The 9,006-nt window shown below is 43.4% G+C and overlaps 1 pseudogene; it reads left to right on the top strand.

Annotated features, from left to right (window-relative positions):
* The first annotated feature begins 5,060 nt into the window (after positions 1–5,060).
* LOC117072613 lies at positions 5,061–7,620 on the top strand (annotated as a pseudogene).
* The last annotated feature ends 1,386 nt before the right edge of the window (positions 7,621–9,006 follow it).

Raw genomic sequence — 9,006 nt, 5'->3', positions numbered from 1 at the left:
TCTAAAGCAATATAGTATAACAAGAGGGGCACAATCCCTTATTCACAATTTGGAAACTCAAAAATCTTTGAAAGCCTCAAGCTTTTCATAATTCATTTGAATGTGAAATGAGCCTGACCTGAAATCTTTTGACAGAAAAACCTAACTAGAACTTATGTGAGACTTTTTCTAGTTTTGATTTATCCCTCTTGTGAATATGTATGTTTTGCTGCAGAAATGTTAATGAATTTGATTACAGAGGAGTGCTTCAGAGCTCGCTGGGTGTGTTACATAATACATGGTATATACAACATGTTACTGTTCTATCATCCAGAAATCTGAATTCTGAAAACACGTCTGACCTCTTCCCAGAGTTTTGGAATAGGGATTTTCATTCTGTTTCTCCACTTTCACAGAAAAAAATGAAGCTTAAATCAGTGAAGTATTAGGTTGGTGCAAAATTGTGTTTTTTTGCCATTACTTTCAATGGCAAAAATCACAGTTACTTTTGCACCAACCTAATAATTTGCCTAGGGTCACAAAGCTGCTAAGTCAGGAACCATGGTGGTGCCTCAAGTCTGTTGTGAGATATTCTGCTAAGAGTTCCTGTTTCTTCCTTGGTTTTGAATCCCTTTCCCAAAAGCTTGCCTTTTTGTCCTAGTTTGTGTGGCAGGCTCCAGGAGGAGGGATGTGTGTGTGTGCATTGTGGGAAGTGGAGTCGGGTCTTTCTGCTTAGCTACCCATACTCAGACTGCCTTGTTCTGTAAATACCTTGTTTTTCCTGAAACACAAGTCTGATCATTCCACTCACCTGCTTAAAAGCTTTTAGTGTACTATTCATAATAGCAAAGACAAGGAATTAACCTAAATGCCCATCAGTGGTAGACTGGATACAGAAAAGGTGGTACATACATACCAAGGAATACTATGAAACTATACAAAAGAGCAAGATCATGTCCTTTGCAGCAACATGGATAGAGCTGGAGACCACTATCCTTAGCAAGCCAACACGGGATCAGAAAACCAAATACCACACGTTCTTACTTATAAGCGGGAGCTAAACATTGAGTACACATGGACATAAGGGAACAACAGAGACCAGGGCCTATCTGAGGGTGGAGGATGGGAAGAGGGTGAGGATCGAAAAACTGCCTGTTGGGTACTATGCTTATTACCTGGGTGACAAAATAATCTGCACACCAAAACCCTGTGGCACGCAATTTATACAACAAACTTGCACATGTATGGACTCTAGAGCTGTGTCATGGGGTAAAACCTTTCTTCTTGCTGCCCCCTAGGTGTGTGTAACCTGGGCAAGTCTCCTTTCTGCCTTAGTGTTTTATTTTTTATTTTATGTTTTCTGAGATGGAGTCTCGCTCTGTTGCCCAGACTGGAGTGCAGTGGCACAATCTCGGCTCATTGCAACCTCTGCCTCCCGGGTTCAAGAGATTCTCCTGCCTCAGCCTCCACAGTAGCTGGGACTACAGGCACCCACCACCACACCTGGCTGATTTTTGTATTTTTAGTAGAGACGGGGTTTCACCATGTTGGCCAAGCTGGTCTCAAACTCCTGGCCTCAGGTGATCCACCCGCCTCAGTTTCCCAAAGTGCTGGGATTACAGGTGTGAGCCACCACACCCAGCCTGCCTTAGTGTTTTATTTTTTATTTTATGTTTTCTGAGATGGAGTCTCGCTCTGTTGCCCAGACTGGAGTGCAGTGGCACAATCTCGGCTCATTGCAACCTCTGCCTCCCGGGTTCAAGAGATTCTCCTGCCTCAGCCTCCACAGTAGCTGGGACTACAGGCACCCACCACCACACCTGGCTGATTTTTGTATTTTTAGTAGAGACGGGGTTTCACCATGTTGGCCAAGCTGGTCTCAAACTCCTGGCCTCAGGTGATCCACCCGCCTCAGTTTCCCAAAGTGCTGGGATTACAGGTGTGAGCCACCACACCCAGCCTGCCTTAGTGTTTTATAATGTAGGGCTGATAGAGTCATCCAATTCCTAGTGTTGTAATGAGGCATGAATGAGTTAATATAATGTAAAATGGTTAGAACAATGTAAGCAGTAGGCACTCAAATGACACTATTGTTTTCATGGTTTCTCTGGCCTTGTTGTTTGCTGCCCTGACTCCTTCCTGTCCCCATCTGACCATGCGCTTTTACCATTGCTTCCAGAACAAGGAAGACTGAAGCAGCCTGCTCCCCCTGTTGCGGGCTTTTTCCTTTCCTTTGTCCTATTGTCTGCCTGTCAAACACCTGTTTATCTTGGACAACTCAGTTCAAGAGCCATCTTCTCCTTAAAGACTTCTCCAGTTTGGCTGGGCATGGTGGCTCACGCCTGTAATCCCAGCACTTTGGGAGGCCGAGGTGGGCGGATCACGAGTTCAGGAGATTGAGACCATCCTGGCTAACACGGTGAAACCCGGTCTCTACTAAAAATGCAAAAAAATTAGCCGGGCGAGGTGGCAGGCGCCTGTAGTCCCAGCTACTTGGGAGGCTGAGGCAGGTGAATGGCGTGAACCCGGGAGGCGGAGCTTGCAGTGAGCCGAGATTGCACCACTGCACTCCAGCCTGGGCTACTGAGCGAGACTCCGTCTCAAAAAAAAAAAAAAAAAAAAAAAAAGGCTTCCCCAGTTTGCTTTCCCCCTTCCTGTCCTTCGGGTCTCCACGATGCCACATTTGTATTTCTGTTATGACCACCAACAGTATTTTAAAGTCCTTATTGGTGTCCTGATCTGTTTCTTTGCCTGAATTTTAAGCCCCTTGAGAACAATTCCCCTGTATGTTTGTATCTCCAGTCTCTGGCAGAGAGTCTGACACAAGCCATATAATCAATGTGTGTGGGTAAATGCTATAAAGAGAACTCGTTCCAACTTGGGTAGGAATTTCTGCTATGGATGCTATTTACAAGCAACAGAACCCACTCTTGCTAATTTGAGCTGAAAAGGAACATATTAAAAGATAGCTCACAGAATTTCCAAGAAGCCACAGAATGGGGCTTTGGATGTTTTATAGCCAGGAATAAGATGCAAGTCACATCAGTGGGTTGTTCTGGTGGTGGCCCTCCTGCCATGCTGAGCCAGGACAGGAATTTGCCTTGCTGACGTTGAGCCTGGGGCACTACCTCCAGACTGTTGCTGCTGCTCCCGCTGAAAGCAGAATGTCTCTGTGGCCACCCTCTGCCATCCTCACCGGCATGCTATCACATAGTGCCTGAGTGGTGCCTTAATTGTATTGCTTTCTCCCAAATTGAAATCTCCCACGGATGCACCTGACTGGTGGAGCCTAGGTCAAAGGCTTCTACATAGATTGCAAGGGAGACTAGCAAGGGGAAGGCATCTAGTTTAAGAAAGCATGGATTCGTAAAGTGGGAGTGCCCAAGTGCAGAAAAGGGGGTTTCAAAGATGCTGAATGGCCAGAATATGTGGTGAGAATGACAATGGCAGTGAGAATTGACACCAGCAGCAGCAGTGGTGGTAAAGGGGTGATGGCTGGACCAGGCTGTTATGTGGTGAGAGGAGTGGATTTCAAGGGCAACAGAAGGGGATCTTCAATGGGGTTGGAGCATGAGATACCTAAGACTCTGTAGAAAAATAAGGGAGACATTTGAGCTTAAAGTTCCAGACTACTGATTTTCTTTCTTTCTTTTCTTTTCCTGTTTTTTTTTTTTTTTTTTTTTTTTTTTTTTTTTTTAAGATGGAGTCTTGCTCTGTTGCCCAGACTGGAGTGCAGTGGCACAATCTTGGTTCACTGCAACCTCTGTCTCCTGGATTGAGGCGATTCTCCTGCCTCAGCCTCCCAAGTAGCTGGGATTGCAGGCACCCACCACCACGCCCAGCTAATTTTTGTATTTTGGGTAGAGATGGGGTTTTACCATGTTGGCAGGCTGGTCTCAAACTCCTGACCTCAGGTGATCTGCCCACCTCAGCCTCCTAAAGTGCTGGGATTACAGCCGTGAGTCACCACACCCAACCGACCACTGATTTTGTTAGCTGAGTTTTTCGTTGCCCTTCCCTAATCTTCTCCATCAAGACTGATGTCCTCTGGAAAAACAAGGATCACACTCACATATCACAATTGCTTTCTTCTAAAAAATGCTGGCTATGAGCGATTCATTGGTAACAAAAGCGAGGAACTCTTCATAATCTAAACCAGTGCTGTTCAACGAATGTTCTAGATATGCACTGCTGATGTGGTAACTGTGAGCTACACGTGGCTATCAAGCGCTTGAAATGTGGATAGTGTGATTGAGAAACTGTTAACATTTTTTTAGGCAATTTAAATGTAAACAGCCACATATAGTCGGGGCTAACTTATTAGATAGTGCAGGTGTAGATAATTTGATCTGTTTAGGAAGGCAAAAGAGATCACTATATTTGTAAAATTTAAAAACGTATTTGAAGCTGGTCATGGTGGCTCACATCTATAATCCCAGCACTTTGGGAGGCTGAGACCAGCGGATCACTAGAGGTCAGGAGTTTGAGACCAGCCTGGGCAACATGGTGAAATCCCATCTCTACTAAAAAATACAAAAATTAACTGGGTATGGTGATTTGCACCTGTAATTCCCACTACTGGAGAGGCTGAGGCATGAGAATCACTTGAACCCAGGAGGCAGAGGTTGCAGTTAGCCGAGATTACACCCCTGCACTCCAGCCTGGGTGACAGAGCAAGGCTCCATCTCAAAAAAAACAACAACAAAATAAAACATATTTTAAAATATATCATAGACTGGCACATAACCAAGTGTAGTTTGTTGGCAAAAAGCCACTTTTTAATGGATAGAAATATTTTGGGGCATGATGATTTAGCAACAAATATATAAAAGGTGAGATAGTAAATTTAATTCTTTTTTTGTTTGTTTTTTTGATGGAGTCTTGCTTTTTTGCCCAGGCTTGAGTGCAGTGGTGCAATCTTGGCTCTCTGCAACCTCTGCCTCCTGGGTTCAAGCGATCTTCCTACCTCAGCCTCCCAAGTAGCTGGGACTGCAGGTGTGGGCCACCACACCCAGCTAATTTTTGTGTCTTTAGTAGAGATGGGGGTTTCATCATGTTGGCCAGGCTGGTTCCAAACTCCTCCTGACCTCAGGTGACCCACCCAACTCAGCCTCCCAAAGTGCTAGGATTATAGGTGTGAGCCACTGTGCCCAGCTGTGAACTTAATTCTTAATAGTGATTCTGCACTTTAAAGTTTGTTAAACTAAAGATCTTAAAACCGGGGTTTGCAGTAACAATATTTTCCAACTAGGACATTTTGGAAAGTGCTTATTTGTCAACAAAATAAAAATGGCCAAATGTTTGGGACTGTGGTCTTTGAATCACACATCAGAGTCACTGTGGAAGGTCATTATAATACAGATTTCAGGGTCTCACTTTTAGAGCTTCTGATTCTGTAAGTCTATGGGGAGCTGAGGATGAACATTCCTCACAAGTTCTCAGGTGATGCTCATACCGCTGGTTTGGGGATCGCATTCCAAGAACCCCTGACTTAAAGAAATGCTCTTTTAAAATTTAACTTTTTCCTTTAAGGACATCTCAGAATCTTTCATCGTTAAGTATTGCTCTGGTCCTCTGAAACTCCCAGAGGGAGCGGTATATGAGAGATATCCCATATAATTTGATCATAAAACCCTTTCCCTTAGGGTAAACCAAGGACCATAATTGGAGAGACACAATTCTATGAAATTCAACTGAATTCAACATAAAGCTTAGTTTCCTCATTCTTCCACTTCCTCAGTCCAGCCACAAAACTAGGGTTCCATGGGCTCAGTTCTAGGCTGTTTTCTGTTTTCCATCTGCCCTCTCCTCATAGGGAGCTCATTTGGGGCCATGACTTTAAATGCTGATGATGCTCCATTTGACATCTCCTACAGTCTCTCCTCTGAACCCCACATAGTGCGTCCATTGCGTACTTAGCATTTTCATCTCAAACTGAATGAGTCCTGAACTGAACTCTTGTTAATAATTCCTCCGACCCACTCTGATTCCTCTCCCAGTTTTCCCTACTCAGGAAATGGCATCACCACCCACCATCTGGGTTGTCATCAAATCCATCAGCAATAGTTGTTACTTCTGCAAAAAAAAAAAAAAGAAAAAGAAAAAAAGTGTATAAAAATGTATGTGTTGGGCGTGATTCTGTTCTGCGGGGCTGTTTCCTGGAGCATTAGTCATTTATCTCTGTTTGCCTTCTCTCTCACCTAAGTACATGCCACCACTCCATGGAGGATTCGATGAGCAGCGATATGAGTCCCTTGAGGCCCCAGAACTATCTTTTCAGTTGTGAACCAAAGGCCAACAAAGATGATCACTTTAATGTGAATGATGATGAAAATGAGCTCCAGTTATCTTTAAGAACCATCAGTTTAGGGGCTGGTGCAAAGTATGAATTGCACATTGTTGAAGCAGAAGCAATGAATTACAAAGGTACAATTAAAGTAACACTGGCAACTTTGAAAATGTCTGTACAGGCAACAGTTTCCCTTGGGGGCTTTGAAATACCACTACCTGTGGTCTTACAATTGAAGTGTGGTTTAGGGCCAGTGCATATTAGTGGACAGCACTTAGTAGCTGTGGAGGAAGACACAGAGCCAAAAGATGAGGAGGAGGAGGATGTGAAACTCTTAAGTATATCTGGAAAGTGATCTGCTCCTGCAGGTGGTAGCAGGGTTTCATGGGAAAAAGTAAAACCTGCTGTGAAGACGATGATGATCATTAGGAGGATGATGAGGAAACTGAAGAAAAATCTCCAGTGAAAAAATCTATTTAAGATATACCAGCCAAAAATGCACAAAAATGAAACTAGAATTGAAAAGACTTAAAACCACCAACACTCAGATCAAAAGGTCAAGACTGGGCACCATGGCTCACGCCTGTAATCCCAGCACTTTGGGAGGCCGAGGCAGATGGATCATGAGGTCAGGAGATCGAGACCATCCTGGCTAACATGGTGAAACCCCGTCTCTATTAAAAAATACAAAAAATTAGCTGGGTGTGGTGGCAGGCGCCTGTAGTCCCAGCTACTCGGGAGGCTGAGGCAGGAGAGTGGGGTGAACCCGGGAAGCGGAGCTTGCAGTGAGCTGAGATTGCGCCATTGCACTCCAGTCTGGGCGACAGAGTGAGACTCCGTCTCAAAAAACAAAACAAAACAAAACAAAAAAGCAGGAATAAAAAAACTCCTGAAACACCAAAAGGACCTAGTCCTGTAGAAGACATTAAAGCAAAAATGCAAGCAAGTATAGAACGAGGCAGTTCTCTTCCTAAAGTGGAAGCTAAGCTCATCAGTTATGTGAAGAATTGCTTCCAGGTAACTAACCAGGAGGCTATTCAAGATCTCTGGCAGTGGAGGAAGTCACTTTAAGAAAAGAGTTTAAACAATTTGTTAAAAAACTTTCACCTCATTTCATTTCTGTAACAGTTGATATCTGGTTGTCCTCTCTGTAATGCAGAGTGAGAGCTTTCCCTACTGTGTTTAATAAATGTTTTCCAGGTTCCATTGCCAAGAATGTGTTGTCCAAAATGCCTTTTTGGTTTTTAAAGATGGAACTCCACCCTTTGGTTTTAAGTATGTATGGAATGTTGCGATATGACATAATGGTAGCAGGGGTCAGACATGGAAGTGATGGGGAGACAAAAATATATATGTGAAGTAAACTCAGTATTTTAATAAAGTAAGAAAAGAGTGTGTGTGTCTATACTTAAACACGATCGCAACCATAATACATGTATGATGTGCGTGCATGTGTGTATGTATACATAGATAAATGTGTCTCCTTTTATCCATCTATAATGCCACATGCTAGATCAAGATGTAAGTCATCTTTGATATATCACCACATTCTTTAAAAAATGGATGACTCCTATTTCCCCAGATCATGCGTTCATCGAGGTTACTATGAGGTCATAATGTAGGAAGAAAAAAAGGTATTTCTCTACCTCTGTTCCTGTCTGTACTTGTGGAAACGGAGATGGCTCTCAGATTTCTCCAGCTGGTTCAGAAAGCCCCATAGATGCCTCACATGAGCTTAGGAGCTAGCAGTCTCTGCCAGACTGCTCCCTCTTCCTCCCTCTGTCATTCTCTTCCACATCTCCCTGATTCCAGTAGGAGGCGGGTCCAACTTCATGCCCAGGCTGCTGTATCCCTCTGCTCTGATGAGCTCCACATTCCCTAGAAGTGAGAAGTGATGATTAACTCCTTCATATTCTGTTACACAGGCCAGAGGAGTATTGTTTTTCATGCTCTGTACCTGACTGAAAAGTTAGTGAAAGAAATCTTTTATTTTTCACTTCATGTATTCCAGGCTTTTTTGCTGTGACTCAGGCAAATAACTGTCCCTAAATCTCCTTTTCCTTCTCATACTGACCTAGTGTTCTTGGACCACGTTTGTATAACTTTATTCTCCTTTGTCTTAGGAATACTTTTAAGAAGTGGCTTCTTATTCCTCCTGCAAATAGAACTGGGTAAGTTCTGCTCCACTGGCCTTTCTTGTTTTCTTCCTGCAGTGTACCCAACCTCTGGCTTCCTTTGCATCCTGCCTGCCACGTTGGCATACACTTTTGTGTTTGTGTATGTACATGTGTGTGTTTATATATAAGTTATATGTCTACTTGTTTCCACTACTCTGTAGGCTCTTCTTTTTGCCGTGGCCTGCATTATTCTTGGTGACCATCAAAAGCAGTGTACAAAGGTCAGAGAGGTAGATTTTGTCCTTCCAACTATGTTGGAAATCTAAAGATGATTAGATCCCTGAATATAGGTTCCTTAAACTCAATCAACCTTATTCACGTTAAAGAAAAGGTTCAAATTGCAACCTGAGCTTCAGAGGAGCATGTCACTGAAAGGCAGGACTTTCTTTTTCTTTCTTTTTTTTTTTTTATTATTATACTTTAAGTTCTAGGGTACATGTACACAACGTGCAGGTTTGTTACATATGTATACATGTGCCATGTTGGTGTGCTGCACCCATCAACTCGTCATTTACATTAGGTATATCTCCTAATGCTAGCCCTCCCCCATCCCTCCTCCCC

This window comes from Trachypithecus francoisi, unplaced genomic scaffold (genome assembly GCF_009764315.1).
Source record: "Trachypithecus francoisi isolate TF-2019V2 unplaced genomic scaffold, Tfra_2.0 Lachesis_group4, whole genome shotgun sequence".
NCBI lineage: Eukaryota > Metazoa > Chordata > Mammalia > Primates > Cercopithecidae > Trachypithecus > Trachypithecus francoisi.
The sequence above is the reverse complement of the archived record's forward strand: the minus strand, read 5'-3'. Positions and strand labels throughout refer to the sequence as shown.